This window comes from Candoia aspera, chromosome 1 (genome assembly GCF_035149785.1).
Source record: "Candoia aspera isolate rCanAsp1 chromosome 1, rCanAsp1.hap2, whole genome shotgun sequence".
Classification (NCBI taxonomy): Eukaryota; Metazoa; Chordata; class Lepidosauria; order Squamata; family Boidae; genus Candoia; species Candoia aspera.
Window position 1 is genome coordinate 136745530 of NC_086153.1, and position 18925 is coordinate 136764454.

Consider the following 18925-nt stretch of genomic DNA (forward strand, 5'->3'; position numbering starts at 1 on the left):
CCCATCTATGATGTAACTTCTGTGCATCTGCATCTAACGATAATGTTTCCCATGGAAGCAGCAGCAGCATCTCTAGCAAACCACAATGATGCCAAAATGATGTCATCACACAAGTGCTGCAATTATGTATTTGTGACCTAACAACTGATGTAAGTGTGTATGTTACTCTCTTGGCCTCTCGCTAAAACCAAAAGTAATAGCTTTTCCAATAGCTTTTCCTATTCTCAGTCTTTTTAGCAAGATCTATTAAGAAGAAAGGGATGGGGTTATAAAAACATCAGCAAGTGAATGTTTTTTTGCCTACAACAAACATAATCCCAACACAGTACATTAGGACAGAATCGTCCTCATTTTCTTTTTTACTACCTTGCAAACTGATTACAAAGGGACTTGCAAATGGTTGTTTATAAAACCATCACCTGAATCCTTATCCTTATCAGGGAACCAACCATTAAAGTTGTGGCATTTGTAGGATAATGTCATCAGGCATATCTCAACCACGTATTTTGCAGAAGCTCATGTGAATGAGATTCTTAACTAAATAATATCCCACGGCTATTTTATGAGTGCCATTGCCAGTCTTGGAAACCTGGAGCATAAGGAGTTGTGTTGTGGAAAAGAAAAAGGTCTCAGGGATAATGAAAATGGCTTTTAGTAAACCACCCACGCCTTTCAAAACAGAGGTTGGGACTTTGGCCAAAAGTAACAGTTCCTTGAAAAGAAGAATTTTCTGTCCAAACATTGTGGACCTCTGATTTTTAATCCTATTGTCCATGTGCAAAATTTACATATGTGAATTTTAATAATATTGATCCATGCCTGTGTGGAACTTTTATCTTAGAGTTAAGACTCCAGTCCTCTTATTGCAACTTCCGAACTCATTGGTCTTGCTAAGAACAAAGAAAAAACAAACAATCCCCACCACCACCACCAAAAACAAAATAAAAAATCCTGCAGTCCATATCATTGAGGATAATGTTAAATAAGACCAACCTATGTTTGTAGTGCCAAAAATTGGGCTTCAATATTACTCGTAAGCATATTTCTACAAACTCAGAAAATGTAATAGTGGAAGGAGTATGCAGTGTACTATTTTCCTACCAGTATTGTTTAATTGGGGAGCAGGGGGGGCATGCGGTATAGCAATACAGGGTTCAGAAGATGTTGATGCAGTCTGAGGAGACCTGCAAAAAATCTCTCTCTCTCTATATATATATATATAATACAGTCAAGCACATTCCTAAAGGAATACTGTTGCCCATTCCTAAAGGAATACTGTTGAGAGAAGGAGGGTTGGGGACATGTGACTATGGCTATATCAGTTGAGTGGATTGCAGCAGCTAGCAGGATATTTTTACAATTTATTTGAGTAGGTATTTTTATTTATAGCAGTCCCCATAAAAACATCTGAATTTCTGTGGGGGTTCAGTAGAATTATTAAGCTAAATTACTGTAGCATTCTGCAAGGCAGGCACTTTCTAAAACGTGAGTCCAAGAACTTGGGATTTTAGCTGCAGTACAGAAAGGTACACAACCCATCATTTTTCATAGGGTCAACCAGGGGGCATCTCCATTTTTACATTTCACTGCCTATTAGGTGTGTACAGTCTCCCAGGAGTAAGATTGGTCTTCTGAGATTCTTTGATGCTAGGCCATGCAGGAGAAATGAAATGAAGAATTGAGACTTTTCTCAGGATGTAGGAATGACTAATCACTGCACTGTTCTCCTCTCCGAAATATTTTTCTTCCCATGCTGTTCAGAATGCAATCATCTATATGTCTATCTGGAATGTGAAAATAATAGCAAGACGGCAAGCTTAGTAAAAGGTATTCAAAACCTTGTAAATTATTGTTGCCTTAGATCTCTGAGTCTATTTACAGAATAGCCTGCATTTATTTTAGCTGGGCAAACTGGCAGCCAAAATTGCAAGGCACCAATTAAATAAAAGCAGGTATAGGGGAGGAGTATGGTAACCTTGAATTTTCAAAATATTGGCTTCTTAAGTGGGTCAGGTCTGAGCAAGAGCGGATTCTACAGGGTCAGAGTTAGCCCTGGAGGAATCTAGACTTCTAAAAATGCAATGAGTCGACAACCAATCTGAAGTAACCAGCTTAGGCAGTTTTGAGGAGTCATTTGTGAGCCTTTCCATAATTTCTGAATGAAAAAGGAATAGTTGATTTTCTTGTTTCTGGCTGTTGTACCTTTGCATTTTAAATTAATCTTTTACTCTGTGCTAATTTTAAATACATGTCTTAATCAGGGAGAGGACAGGTATGCTTTATGTTTGTGGTCCTGCAGTGTGCTGCCAAAGTCAAAAGACTGTTTGTCATCCCACCATGCCTGAGATTTGTATGTATTCAGCATGAGTATTTGGTAAGCAGAACCTATTTCTCTGCCCAACTGCTCACTGCCTACAGTACTAACAAGGATGTGGCCAAGGAGCAGTGGAAATGCATCAACATAGATATCAGAATGGTAATGCTAACCGGTCTGGTTAAAGTCTGCTTCTCCTACTTTAATGTCCCCACTACCACCAATCCAACTTCCAGTCTTCAAGGAGGAACACAGAACATATTCAATACATCGTCTTTTCTCAACCTCCCAGCTGGATACCTAAGTTGAATACTATCTCAATGGCCAAATGAGTAGAGCACTGGTTTGCTGGCCATCCACAACAAACGCACCAGAGGAATGAAAACATGCTGAAAGCCAACAACTGAGCTAAATATTGGTGAGAACCCCATGCAAGTTATGGATGTCAGCTAACTGTTTTAGTAGAATGCTTGGGCGAATGGTTAAAAAAGATGTTTCTGTAATGCTGAAGACATTTGATCGAGTGTCTGGTGAACATCCTTCTTTGGAAAGGATATTTTATACTAGACTAAATCTAGGAAGATTCCTTCTCTGTTACTATTGCAGAGGGAGAGACATTGGAAAAGGGCCATAGATGAGGAATGCAATTTTAGGCTTGTTCATGTGGGAAAACATATAATCAAAGTTACAAGAGAAGAGCAGAAAATACATTTGAATGAAATCAAATGAAGGGAGATAAACTCCTGAATTTCAACATCTTTTCTTTCTTTTTAAGTATCTCACAACTACTTCATTGATTTAAATGATGTTTCTAATGCATGGAAATAGACTGGTTTGGTGTGAATCCATCCATTAAGGAACACACAAACCAATCAATAGTAAAACTCCAAAGGTCACTATATTTGCCTTTAAGATCAATGCTGGGAGTGAAACTGTTATAAAAGTATCCAGAGTTCAGAAGACAAATATTTATGAACACCTAAGGAAGGATTGAATAGATTACACAGTTTCCAGCAGGAAGATGGTTCCTTTTAAGTAAACTGCAATCTATATCATCCAACAAAGTAGTCCTCAATTTATTAGGTTTTTCCACTTAGGAGGCATCTGCAAAGTTCAGTTTGTGTTATTGGCTATGTTGACATGCTGAAACAGATCTGCAAATATGCTCTGAGTCAAATCTATAAGTGTTGCACAGAGACTTCAGTGCAAAAGTGTCCTTTTTATTTCATAAACTAATTTGTGGTTAAAAAAACCCTGTAATTTGCAAAGGAGAGGAATGGCTGTATGGTCATTATTAAAAGTACCATTTATTATAATATGTAACTACCTGTATTTGTATTTTTTATTTTATTCAGGAATTAACTAGACATTGAAGATTAAAAATGGAATGGTATGAGGAAAAATAACAGCATGGGGGAAAAAAGTGGGAGCATATGTAACTACATTTGAGGCCCTTTTTTCCCTTTAACCCAGAAACAGCCCTAAGACAAATTATGATAAATACAAATAGCATCAGGAAACAAGATTGTTTACTGCTATCACCAGGGCCACATGAATAATGGAACAGTAGTTACATCAGTGAAAAAAGGGGAACGTAGTTGCATGGAACTATTCACAAGAAAACATTTTGCTTACTTCTAACTGAAGGCCCATTTGATATCTAACTGGGCTGGATCTTTTGTTTGTGTATACCTATAAAGTAGGAATCATGAATATCCTGCCCAGCAGATTGGTCATAATTCAGTGGCAGGATAAAAGCATTACATTCCAGGATTCCAGGTTCAATCCATGGCATCATAACCCACCAGGTCTGACAGAGTCAACATGCTCCGCTCCCATCAATTAAACAAACAGGATTCAACCTGATCTCTGTTGTCATGTATTTTGTAGTATGCCTATTGTATTTTATATGCCTCCCAGAGTCAGAACAGATTGGGGCAGCCTATTGTTGTTGTTTATTCGTTTAGTCGCTTCCGACTCTTCGTGACTTCATGGACCAGCCCACGCCAGAGCTCCCTGTCGGTCGTCAACACCCCCAGCTCCCCCAGGGATGAGTCCGTCGCCTCTAGAATATCATCCATCCACCATGCCCTTGGTCGGCCCCTCTTCCTTTTGCCCTCCACTCTCCCTAGCATCAGCAGCTTCTCCAGGGTGTCCTGTCTTCTCATTATGTGGCCAAAGTATTTCAGTTTTGCCTTTAATATCATTCCCTCAAGTGAGCACTCTGGCTTTATTTCCTGGAGTATGGACTGGTTTGATCTTCTTGCAGTCCAAGGCACTCTCAGAATTTTCCTCCAACACCACAGTTCAAAAGCATCTATCTTCCTTCTCTCAGCCTTCCTTATGGTCCAGCTCTCACAGCCATATGTTACTATAAATCAGTGAATAAATCACCATTTTTTTTTGCATTATGCTCATTGTCACAGAATAATGTCAGCTATCCTTTTCTTTAGCTGCCTGGAGTCTTTTGGAGTGGATGGCCATAATAAATTTAATAAAACAAATAAATGCACGAACTTTTGATGTGTGTGCTCACAATGATGTTGCACTGCAGATTGCAGATATTTAAAGGACAATGACCCAATACAATTTTGCTTGCTTTGAAGGAGATGACACCTACAATGATACCTGGGACTCTCTTTTATTGACTAACTCTGTGGTTCTTGGTTCTTTTTTGTTCTCCTGCGATCCAAGCCTTTTCCTGATTGGCTGAAATGGGACCAGAGAAACTACTTGAATATGTCAGTGACTTGATGATTCTGATCTGTCTTCTGGATTGGACAAGATTAGAGGTTCTCCTTATCAATGAAAGCCATTGCTTATTGTAACTAATACTACTTCTATAATTGCTAATCATATCTGAACTGTGTCCTAATACATGGTTTCAGTTTAAACTGAAAGTAGCATCATTCCTTTTTCAGTTAAAATGGCTGGATCTACAGATCTACTAGCTACTTTACTTCTTTGCAAAGTTTGTGTTGTGTTGTGTTGTGAGTGGGTGGGGGTATACATACACACATACATACACACACAAATACATACACACATACACATACATGTAGACACAGTTGGGAATGATTTGAAAAGAGGTATTTTATACATGCTCCCATGTGAGAGAGCCAATTTGGCCTAGTGGTGAAGGCAATGGGCTAGAAACCAGGAGACCGAGAGTTCTAGTCCTGCCTTAGGCATGAAAGCCGACCTTGGGCCAGTCTCCTTCTCTCAGCCCAACTCACCTCACAGGGTTGTTGTTGTGGGGAAAATAGGAGGAAGAAGGAGTGTTAGGTATGTTCGCTGCCTTGAGTTATTTGTAAAATAATGAAAGGCGGGATAGAAAATAAATGAATAAAATGTGTTTGGAAGCCATATCATTAAAAGGATTTTTATAGTCCTAGTTCTTCAGCAAAGGATCGTTACCTTGTCGTGGTCCTGGAGCTTGAGCACCTCAATGATGCCATGAGCTAAACTGTGAAGGGCCACCCAAGACGGGAAGGTCATGACAGAGATGTCAGACTAAATGCGATCCCTGGGGAAGGTAATGGCAACCCACCCCAGTATTCTTGCCGTGAAAACTCAATGGATCAGTACAACCAGAGATATGTCGGTATACCATCGGAAGATGAGACCCCCAGGTCGGAAGATGGTCAAAATGCTACTGGGGAGGAACAGAGGATGAGTTCAACTAGCCCCAGACGTGATGACACAGCTAGCTCAAAGCCGAAAGGATGGCTAGCAGCCGACGGTGCTGGTGGTGAACGGCGAATCCGATGTTCTAAGGATCAACACACCATTGGAACCTGGAATGTAAGATCTATGAGCCAGGGCAAATTGGATGTGGTTATTGGTGAGATGTCAAGATTAACAATAGACATTTTGGGCGTCAGTGAACTGAAATGGACTGGAATGGGCCACTTCACATCAAATGACCACCAGATCTACTACTGTGGACAAGAGGACCACAGAAGAAATGGAGTAGCCTTCATAATTAATAGTAATGTGGCTAAAGCAGTGCTTGGATACAATCCAAAAAACAACAGAATGATCTCAATTCGAATTCAGGGCAAGCCATCTAACATCACAGTGATCCAAATATACGCCCCAACCACAAATGCTGAAGAAGCTGAAGTAGAGCAGTTCTATGAGGATCTGCAGCACCTACTGGACAACACGCCTAAAAGAGATGTTATTTTTATCACAGGAGATTGGAATGCTAAGGTGGGCAGTCAAATGACACCTGGAATTACAGGTAAGTATGGCCTGGGAGAACAAAACGAAGCAGGACATAGGCTGATAGAATTTTGCCAGGACAATTCACTCTGCATAACAAACACTCTCTTCCAACAACCTAAGAGACAGCTTTATACATGGACTTCACCAGATGGACAACACCGAAATCAGATTGACTACATCCTTTGCAGCCAAAGGTGGCGGACATCTGTACAGTTGGTAAAAACAAGACCTGGAGCTGACTGTAGTTCAGATCACGAACTTCTTCTTGCACAATTTAGGATCAGACTAAAGAGATTAGGGAAGACCCACAGATCAGCTAGATATGAGCTCACTAATATTCCTAAGGAATATGCAGTGGAGGTGAAGAATAGATTTAAGGGACTGGATTTAGTAGATAGGGTCCTGGAAGAACTCTGGACAGAAGTTCGCAGCATTGTTCAGGAGGCGGCAACAAAATACATCCCAAAGAAAGAGAAAACCAAGAAGGCAAAATGGCTGTCTGCTGAGACACTAGAAGTAGCCCAAGAAAGAAGGAAAGCAAAAGGCAACAGTGATAGGGGGAGATATGCCCAATTAAATGCAAAATTCCAGAGGTTAGCCAGAAGAGATAAGGAATTATTTTTAAACAAGCAATGCGCGGAAGTGGAAGAAGACAATAGAATAGGAAGGACAAGAGACCTCTTCCAGAAAATTAGAAACATCGGAGGTAAATTCCAGGCAAAAATGGGTATGATCAAAAACAAAGATGGCAAGGACCTAACAGAAGAAGAAGAGATCAAGAAAAGGTGGCAAGAATATACAGAAGACCTGTATAGGAAGGATAACAATATCGGGGAGAGCTTTGACAGTGTGGTTAGTGAGCTAGAGCCAGACATCCTGAAGAGTGAGGTTGAGTGGGCCTTAAGAAGCATTGCTAATAACAAGGCAGCAGGAGACAACGGCATCCCAGCTGAACTGTTCAAAATCTTGCAAGATGATGCTGTCAAGGTAATGCATGCTATATGCCAGCAAATTTGGAAAACACAAGAATGGCCATCAGATTGGAAAAAATCAACTTATATCCCCATACCAAAAAAGGGAAACACTAAAGAATGTTCAAACTATCGAACAGTGGCACTCATTTCACATGCCAGTAAGGTAATGCTCAAGATCCTGCAAGGTAGACTTCAGCAGTTCATGGAGCGAGAATTGCCAAATGTACAAGCTGGGTTTAGAAAAGGCAGAGGAACTAGGGACCAAATTGCCAATATCCGCTGGATAATGGAAAAAGCCAGGGAGTTTCAGAAAAACATCTATTTCTGTTTTTATTGACTATTCTAAAGCCTTTGACTGTGTGGACTATAACAAATTGTGGCAAGTTCTTAGTGGTATGGGGATACCAAGTCATCTTGTCTGCCTCCTGAAGAATCTGTATAACGACCAAGTAGCAACAGTAAGAACAGACCACGGAACAACGGACTGGTTTAAGATTGGGAAAGGAGTACGGCAGGGCTGTATACTCTCACCCTACCTATTCAACTTGTATGCAGAACACATCATGCAACAAGCTGGGCTTGAGGTATCCAAGGCTGGAGTTAAAATTTCTGGAAGAAACATTAACAATCTCAGGTATGCAGATGATACCACTTTGATGGCTGAAAGTGAAGAGGAACTGAGGAGCCTTATAATGAAGGTGAAAGAAGAAAGTGCAAAAGCTGGCTTGCAGCTAAACCTCAAAAAAACCAAGATTATGGCAACCAGCTTGATTGATAACTGGCAAATAGAGGGAGAAAATGTAGAAGCAGTGAAAGACTTTGTATTCCTAGGTGCAAAGATTACTGCAGATGCTGACTGCAGTCAGGAAATCAGAAGACGCTTAATCCTTGGGAGAAGAGCAATGACAAATCTCGATAAAATGGTCAAGAGCAGAGACATCACACTGACAACAAAGGTCCGCATACTTAAAGCAATGGTATTCCCCATAGTGACATATGGCTGTGAGAGCTGGACCATAAGGAAGGCTCAGAGAAGGAAGATAGATGCTTTTGAACTGTGGTGTTGGAGGAAAATTCTGAGAGTGCCTTGGACTGCAAGATCAAACCAGTCCATCCTCCAGGAAATAAAGCCAGACTGCTCACTTGAGGGAATGATATTAAAGGCAAAACTGAAATACTTTGGCCACATAATGAGAAGACAGGACACCCTGGAGAAGATGTTGATGCTAGGGAGAGTGGAAGGCAAAAGGAAGAGGGGCCGACCAAGGGCAAGACGGATGGATGATATTCTAGAGGTGACGGACTTGTCCCTGGGGGAGCTGGGGGTGTTGACGACCGACAGGAAGCTCTGGCGTGGGCTGGTCCATAAAGTCACGAAGAGTCAGAAGCGACTAAACAAATAAACAACAAATAGTCCTAGTTATTAGGAAAGAACAACCCAATGCACACCTCGCTCCCTTATCACCTAGTGCTAATTTGATGGTTCTTTGGATTCTACTTTTCTTTCTTTCGTGTAAAAACTAAGGTTAAAGGAGTGAAGTGACTTGGTGCGGTGGAACCCAGCCTAAGTAATGTGATGTCCCTGAATTATGCGTGGATGCTGTTCAACGTTTTCTTGACTCACTGCTTGCCAATGGTCTCCAGTCTTTGATACAGGACTGCCTTAAAGGAGAATATAAGGCTGTCCAGCCTTTAATTCCCTTGCCTGCTTTTGCAATCTACCAATATGCAATAAGAAGGCAATTTTGATTTATGCAGATACACATTTTATTTTACTGCATGAAATGTTATTTATTTTTGATCTATAACCAGATGCAAGGCACCTTAAAGCCACAAATCTTGTTTTTCTAAGGAGTCATGCCACAGAGACTGAAGCATCTGAAGCCATTTGTTCAGCTTCAAATGCTGTAAATTCATCAAGTGCGGAGCCATTTATGGAGAAATTAGCAAGATGTTGCTAATGTGTTCATTTCCACACAATACAGGCACCTTATTGCAAAGGTCATAGGCTGCACTATCTCAGAGTTATGAGGCCAGTACAAATTAACCTGTTTATATATGTGATTTGCTAATTTGATGTGATAAGGGGAAGGTGTAATGGTTGCCTAACCTAAGTGAACCAGACTCACAAGTGAACTTTATGAAATCTGATTTATTGAAGGATTAGTATGCAACTACAGAGAAAGCTGAGAATGAGCAAAAGCGCGCCAAATACAAATTAAGAACCCTCGGCTTCAAACGTAAGACCTCCCCCCACCCAGCCGTTCTAACCACCACCACCACCACCCAGGTGCCAGTAACTGTCTTCACCATTCCTGGGAAAGCAACCTTGAGCAGTTGAGAAAACCCAAACACATTCCATTCCTTCAACCCAGAGATAACAGCCCGGGCAATGGAAGCCTCCCTTCCCTGCAAATCAAACACGCAATTAGCAAATGACATGTGAAGTGTTATGATGTACCAGGCACATTGAAACAGTGAACATGACATACCGCCCCCCCAAAGAACATTAAGGCGCAGGTTTGAAAGGATAAGCAGCATGAAAGCATGTAACTAGAAGGGGAGAGCACACATCGCGGGCAGCGACCCACTCAGGGTGGGAAAAATGCTTCCATCGGATGAGGTACTGCAGTGTTTCACGAAGCCGGCGAGAATCCAGGATCTCTTTCACCTTGAAGTGCTGCTGCCCGTCAGTCATGATTGGTGCGGGAGGAGCGGGCTGTGGGTGCCAGCGATCGGAGTGGGTAACGGGTTTGAGCAAGCTGCAATGAAAAACAGGATGTAAACGCCTAAGATGGTGTGGCAGGTCTAACTTAAATGTGACAGGGTTCACAACACCCACAATAGGAAAGGGACCAACAAACTTAGGTGCTAACTTCTTGGAAGGTTGAGAAGATTTGATGTATTTAGTAGACAGGTAGACTTTATCCCCCACCTTAAAAGGAGGCTGAGGTGCACGCTTTTTATCAGCATGGAGCTTATAAGCTGAGTGGGCGTCAGCCAATGCCTGTTGAATCACTGGCCAGGAATCTGCCAAGTGCGCAGCCCAATCCGAAGGAAATGAAGGTGGAACGGTGGGTTGAGGGAGGTCAGGAATGGGCACAAAGTTGCGCCCGAACACAGTACTGAAAGGTGTGCGTCCTGTGCTCTGATGAACGGAGTTGTTGTATGCCACTTCAGCAAAGGGGAGGAGGTCTACCCAATTGTCCTGTTGGTAGTTCACAAATGAGCGGAGAAACTGCTCCAGGGTAGCATTGAGAGCCTCCGTGGCCCCGTCAGTCTCAGGATGCCATGCAGTGGATAAGGCTTGTTTAGTGCCAACCAGTTTTAAAAATGCCCTCCAGAACTGGGAAGTAAACTGTGTTCCGCGATCCGTGACCAAACGGGAGGGGCTCCCGTGGATCCTGTAGATGTGGATTAGGAAAAGGCGGGCTAATTGTTGTGCAGACGGAATGGAGGCACATGGAATGAAATGGGCTTGTTTAGAGAAATAATCTTTCACCACCCAAATCACAGTCTTCCTCTGGCTGGGAGGCAAATCAACGATAAAATCCATGGAGACCTCCTCCCAAGGGCTGCAGGGACTGGCGACAGATTGCAGCAAGCCCTGAGGTTTGCCCCCCTTCCGTTTTGACATGGCACACACTGGACAAGAAGCGACATAGTCTTTGACATCACGTCTTAAGGAGGGCCACCAGAATTGCCTGCGGACCAGGTGTAGGGTCTTTACAAATCCAAAATTACCTGCCAGTTTATCATCATGAGACCCCCTTAAGATTTCCTTTCGCAAACTGTCAGGCACATAGAGGTGATTCTGCCTCCAAGCGAAGCTTTTGTCAAAAGTAACATTGTCTCTATTTACTTGCAGCCAGGTGTCAGATTTCAGCTCAGAGAGAAACTTTTGTTGCAATTGGGAAGGAACAGCCGGTGCTCTAGCAGCCGGTGATACTGACACTGAGGGCAACCACCCACGGGTCTGGCTGTGTGTGACAGCTTGCATCCCCAATTGGGGCTCTGTCCAAAGTGTCCCCACAACGTCAGGTGCCTGGGCTGAATCCTGAGGCAAGCAGGAAAGCGCATCGGCCAGGAGGTTTTTCTTCCCTGGGATGAACTTTAACTGGAAATCAAAACGGCTAAAGAACTGAGCCCAACGAACCTGCTTTGGGCTGAGTTTGCGGGGCGTGCTAAGGGCTTCTAAATTCTTATGGTCAGTCCACACTTCAAACGGACATTTAGCCCCCTCTAAAAGGTGGTGCCAAGTGTCTAAAGCCGCTTTCACTGCAAAAGTCTCTTTCTCCCAGACATGCCACCGTCTTTCTGTCTCAGAGAACTTTCGGGACAAGTACGCACAAGGCTTGAGGCAACCAGCAGCATCGGCTTGCATCAAAAGAGCCCCAATGGAAAAGTCGGAAGCATCCACCTGAACCACAAAGGGTTTATCGGGATCAGGATGTTGCAGAATAGGTTCAGCAGTGAACAATCTCTTAAGCTTGTCAAATGCCGACTGGCGTTGAGGAGTCCAATTGAGCACGGCCCCTGGGTTTTTCACCCTCCGTGTGTCACCCCGCCTCTTGGTTTTCAATAAATCAGTTAGAGGCAATGCAATCTCAGCGAACCCCTGGATGAACAGGCGATAATAGTTACAAAACCCAAGGAAACTTTGGAGCTGCCTGCGCGTGCGCGGGCACTCCCAGTCCAAAATGGCTTGCACTTTGGCGGGGTCCATTTCAACCCCTGCATCCGAAATTCTGTACCCCAAATAGTCAAGTTGTGTCTTATGAAATTCACATCTGGAGAGCTTAGCATACAACTCTGCCTTTCTTAGTTTGCTAAGCACCTGTTTCACCAAACGCTCATGTTCTTCCATTGTTTCAGTGTAAATCAACACATCATCCAAATACACCAAACCCCCTTTGAACAAATGATCATGTAACACCTCATTGATTAGCTGCATAAACACCCCAGGTGCCCCTGCCAACCCAAACGGCAAAACCTTGTACTGGAAGGAACCCAGAGGGCAATTGAAAGCAGTCTTCCATTCATCCCCTTCCCGTATACGGATACGGAAATATGCCTCCCTCAAGTCCAGTTTAGAGAAAATTTTCCCTTTAGACAGATGTGCTAGCATGTCTTTTAAGAGGGGCAGAGGGTATTTGTTTAGGATCGAGACCGCATTGAGCCCGTGGTAATCCATACAGAGTCTCAGAGTCCCATCCTTCTTTGCCCGGAACAAGACAGGGGCGCCAACTGGCGAATTAGCTGGCTCAATAAAACCCCTAGCTAGATTTTTGTCCACAAACTCACGCAATGCTGCCAGCTCCTTTTGCGTCATGGCATAGATTTTAGGTTTGGGCAGCTGTGCATTAGGAACCAACTCTATTGCACAGTCAGTTCTCCGGTGAGGAGGGAGTTGGTCTGCCTCCTTTTCTCCAAACACATCTGCAAAACTCTGGTATTGCTCCGGCAGGCCCTCCAGGGGGGCGGCGGCGAGATGCGGGGTCGCCGCCGCCGCCCTCCCCATGGCCTCCTGTGGAGCGTCTTCTTCTATAGGGATTTGATAGAACCCATCCTCAAATGTCAAAGTCCGGTGCACCCAGTTTATGTGTGGGTTTTGTTGGACCAACCAGGGCATCCCCAGAATGACCAACGGCCCTCCCACAGGTGCCACGACAAACGGCAGCCCTTCCCGGTGGCTACCCATCTGCAATGCCACCATGCCCGTAAAATGGGTGACTGGCTTCCCCCCCCCCCCCCGCTATAGAACCATCCAACTGGGTAAAAATCATAGGGTGTTTTAGGGGGAACATGGGTAATTCCAGCACATCCACCATGTCCGGGTGCATCAAGCATCGGGAACACCCCGAGTCGACCAACGCCCATGCTTCAACAGTTCTTGTTCGGGAGCCCAACTTAACTTTCACTGACAACGTAGGAAAGTTTCCACTCACCGAGGGGTAGTCGCGCCCTCCCTCTTCCACTTGCCCAGCGGTGCCCTTTAGAGCAGGTGGCTGGCGTTTCCCGCTGGCTGAAGCAATTCAGGCTCCCCCTCCTCTCCGAGATACGAGACTCCTTCCTCTTCGCCCTCCGCTACAGCCGCCTTCATCTTTCTGGGGAAGGAGGGTGATTTTCCCGACAATCTCCCCTGGCGCTCCTCAGGTTTCCCTTTTGGGCATGCCGCCGCTCGGTGGCCCTCTTTCTCACATCGGAGGCACTGCCCTTTCACGTAGCGGCTCTCCCTCTCCTCCTGCCATGCCGTTCGCCCTGCACGGGCTGCGATGCCCATGGGCTTGGCAGCTCTCATCATGGCCATTTGCTTGGGATCTCTCTTACTTTGAGCAAACTTCGCATGGGCTTGCTCCATGTTCCCTGCCAGCTGTATCCAGTCATATAGGGTGGTGGGATCTGCTCTCCCCAACGACCACCTCAACAACTCGGGTCGCAGACCATCCTTGAACATCTCTATCAGAGTCGTCTGTGACCAATTGTCCACCTTTGCAGCTAAAGCTTGGAACTCTAAGGCGTAGTCCGCAACAGACCTTGATCCCTGGATCAACTCCCTCAGGGCCACCTTGGCTTTCTCCTTTGCCAACGGGTCAGCAAAATGCAATTTGAGCGCCCACAAGAACTCCTCGAACTCGTCCAATTCCAGGGCCTCCATTTCGGTTAACTGTACGAACCAATCAGCTGCCCTGCCTTCCAGCTTGGTGGCCACAGCATTTATCTTAGCCCTCTCAGAGGGGAACAGTGTCCCAAACTCCTCCATATAGCTCTTAGCTTTTGTCAGGAAGAATGACAACTTCGTGGGGTCCCCATCAAACTTGACCGTAAACTCCCTATATCTGGCACCCAGCGGGCTCTTCTTCCTCTCCTTCTGCCCAGCCTTCCTCTTGGACCCCATCGATCTTTCATCGGGGGGGGGGAATCTAAAATCCTGACCTTTGGATGTCTCCTCTCCGCTCTTTCCGCTCTTCTTCCTCGGTCCTCTGCATGCCGAGGGGGCGATGGGGACGACCGTCTGGGACTGCCCGATGGTGAACCCGCCCGATGCCTTCTCCGATCCTTCATCCTCACCCCTGGGGAAGGGGGAGGAGAGGGGGACGACTGTCGGGAATGGTGCTCCCTTCTCTCTCTGAGTGGGTCCCACAAAGCCAATGATATCTTCAGCATCATTTCTTCTAGGGATTGTAACCTGGCTTCCCACCCTTGTGCTCTCACAGGGGTTCCAGAGCCCTCTGACCCTCTCTCACCGGCCCTGGCTACATTCGGGCACAGCGGGTACCTCAGCTTCCAGGATGCTTTCGACGTGCCTGGTAGGGCTCCCTGCTCCTCATCCCACATCACCTGTTCAGTCGGCGCTTCCTCGGCTTTCTTAACCACTTTGGATTTCACAGTCTTCCCATTCGCAGGACTGGGACTCGAAACCCCCGATAAGTCCTCCGACTCCGGAGTGGGTGCTTTTCCACTTCTCTTGGCCATGGAATCTGGCTCCCCAGCATCCGAATACTCGCTTTCCCCCGAGTAAGGAGTAGGCTCAGTCATCACTAACTTTAGTTCTTCACAGATTGCTCTGGATAGATGTTAGTGGTGAGATTTAAGGATTCTCAGCTTTATGTAATGGTTGCCTAACCTAAGTGAACCAGACTCACAAGTGAACTTTATGAAATCTGATTTATTGAAGGATTAGTATGCAACTACAGAGAAAGCTGAGAATGAGCAAAAGCGCGCCAAATACAAATTAAGAACCCTCGGCTTCAAACGTAAGACCTCCCCCCACCTAGCCGTTCTAACACCCCCCCCCCCAGGTGCCAGTAACTGTCTTCACCATTCCTGGGAAAGCAACCTTGAGCAGTTGAGAAAACCCAAACACATTCCATTCCTTCAACCCAGAGATAACAGCCCGGGCAATGGAAGCCTCCCTTCCCTGCAAATCAAACACGCAATTAGCAAATGACATGTGAAGTGTTACGATGTACCAGGCACATTGAAACAGTGAACATGACAGAAGGTAGGAGTTATGGAAAAGATGTGTTAGCCTAAGGAAAGTAGATCAAGAAACACTATTTTGTAACTATAGACCTAAATCCCAAGGTTGCAAAGTTGAGAACTTTGGGCAGATTAACTGGTCACAGATACTCTCCCATCTATATTAAATATTTTATTTATTTTATTTGTTTAATTTTTATCCCGCCTTTATTATTTTTATAAATAACTCAAGGTGGCGAACATACCTAATACTCCTTCCTCCTCCTATTTCCCCCACAAATATCAGATGTGAGCATCATTTTCATTTTCATTCTCAATCAATATGAATATTTCTGTATGCTTTTTTCTATGGAAGAAATCCCTTCTCCTCCATTCTTGCACAATATTCAGAAAATTATTTTGCTGCTTGAAATAATGTGAATCTCCCATTTTATAAGGTTTTCATGCAAATCATGTTAATGGGTTTAGAAAGGCAGAGATTAATATAGCAGAGTTCATGCAAATTGAGAGAGCACAATATATGGAAATAGGATTAAATTCATGAGAATGTAACATTGTAAATACCATTAATATTCAAGGGATTGTTATTGAAGATATAAGCAGGAAGACTGAAGTAAGAGGACAGAATAAAGCACTCACTGTTTCAGTGTTTTTTGAGACCTGGGCAAATGATTTACTGCAAACCAGGAAATAGGGATGTTGCTGAGTTTTGTTTTTTATGTTCACTTTGGAGTGAACTAACCTATCTTCTTAGACTACTAGGCTGATAGGAATATAGTTATCTGAATTCTGAAATGCAGTCCTCAGATTAAAAAAAATCTGAAAAGTCCATATGCTATGGGGAAATATATACAATTTAATGCAAAGTTTAATGCTTGTCTTCCACTTACAGAAAATACAATGCGATAGACTTTGAATCCTTGTGTACCTGACACAGCCTGGAAATTGGTCCATCGATACTTAACCAGAAAAATGAAGTTAGTGGAGCAACTGTAAAGGAAAGATGAGGAGGAAAAATGCAGACCTGCCCATTGGCAAAAATGTATTATTTTAATTATGAATTAAAACACCCATGAAGTATTGAGGAAAAATACAAAATCATCACTTCACTTGTTTCTTGGTTTGATTCAGAGGCCAGATACTGAGAAGACACTTACACATCTGGGAGCCAGACCTTGGTCACAGCTTGGTCAAAACCTATACTCCTATACATTGCCAAGGTATAGAATCTGTACAGAAGATCTAATGAACATGTGGAAATCATGGACCTTGGCTGTGATCCCAATCTGCTGGCCTCCATATATTTGTTGTAGTCACTTGCATGCATTTCTGGAGTTGGGATGAGTTCATGGCAAGGCAGAAGAGTTATGTGGTGCAGGGGAAGCAGCCATATTATTGGGGGGAAAAACCCGCATATTTCAAAACAGTGTAAACACTCTATGAAAAATAATAAGTCTTACAAACTGCTAATTTCTATGCCCTGCTGGTCACTTTATTCCTCTGCTTCTTACAATTAGATACAGTTCCCATTAGTTCGTATATGGTAGAAAAGGAATATTCCAGCTTCACAGGAGTGTTCACCAGATGTGTCTGGAGAATGGGTTGGCTGTAAATTAGGCAATCATTTCTAGACACTTTCTCTGCTATCAGAAGAGAAGGTGAACTGGCAGTAGACTTTGTCAGGGCTACAACAGGCAGGCATCCAAAGAAAGAAAATCTGTTTTATGCTAAATTTATTCTTAATTTAGTGGATTACATATACATAGATGTGTTGTTTTTTTAGGGTGGGAGAGGAGGAGCATAGAATGTTATTTCATGCAAGGCCACATAAGAAGTGTAACAGATAAACAAGACTGATTTTGAATGTTAGTCCTGTTGTCTAGTGCTAACAGTGGGTCAGATAACATTGGAAAATATGCTTAAAATGAACATTTTTAAAAATGTATAATTTTGTATGAAAAACGCATAAAAACTTTTTAATAAATTATTGATGGTTTAGGAAACAAACAAACAAGCACCAGAAAGTTAGACTTTTGCACAGTAGGAGGTGTGGTGGTGACCTTTCAGTAGGGGCCGTGTCTATACGTCCCAAAAAGACTCTTGTGAAAGTTTGGAGGCCTTTGGGAGTGACATGAGCTATAAGCCAGGACTTTGAGGAGAAAGGGGAAGAATTACCTCCACTTGATTTTTTATAATATTCTCCCCCATCAATCTCTTTGCTAGAATAACTGCCCCCAACTCAACAAACCTCAGGAGAGATTTTGACTCTTGGCAAAAGTTTTTCAGGGAACTACTAAAATGTGTCATGAGTAAGGATGGCGAGCAGGGGGCTCCCACCCAGACTGTCAAGCGCATGCGTAGCACTGAGGAACTGTTCAGCCATTCAAAGAGACACAGATCGGGACCGCCTTAACCTTTGGGGTTTATATGGCTGGGTTTTCCCACGCTTCCTCAGTTTGTTAGGATTCTTGTTAAGTACTACTAATAAATATTAGAGACCAAGTCATTGTCTCAGTGTGTTTCCTGGTAATCAGGACAAAATGTGAGGACATGGAAAAGCCCATTCCTGCCATTCTCCCCTAGCAACCTTTTGATGGACCCAATCAATTACAGGTAGTCCTCAATTAACGACCACAATTGGAACTGTAATCTTGGTCATTGAGCAAAGCTGTAGTTAAGCAAGACGGCACACTCAACAACTGCAATATCAGCACTCCAGGTTACAGTTGTTAAGTGTTCTCACGGGTCGTTAAGTGGACGGAGTCCCAGGTAAGGAGCGTGGGGTGCCTTAGGGGGATGGTGGAGACCCTGGGAGGCCTGGTGCAGGCCATGTACAAGTGTCTCTCCACTCAGGATCTGAAAATCCTGCTTGGATCTTGGCTCCTTCTTGTCTCTGGGGGCTGTTTCAAGAGCTCCCTGCTGAAGGATTCCTGCTCTGTGCAAGCAGCATGAAGGATTTAGCTAGATCACTTGCACAGAGCAAGAATCTCAAAGGATTTCACCCATCCCCACCCCACGCTCCTTACCTTACTGTGTTGCCTTCTGCTCAGGGACTAAGAATCCTTTGGCAGGGAGCTCTTGAAACAGCCCCCAGTGTGCGCAATGTTTTGTGATGGTTGGTCAATATTTTTGAAAGTACATTCTGAGACTGTCATAACTTTGAACAGTTGTTAAGTGACCAGTTGTTAAGTGAGGACTACCTGTACAGGTAGTCTCTGTTTAGCTGCCACAGCTGGGACTGGCAACTCCATTGCTAAGTGAGAAATCACATAAACCTGACTGTGCTTTCCAGCCTGTAACTGAAAAGACTACTCAGTCTCACACCTAGGGCCTTTGTTTGCCTCCTAACCACTCCCCTGCCTTTTGGAATACTCACCCTGGTGCTGGGATAATTAGCAAGAAGGGAATTGAAGTCTGCATTTAC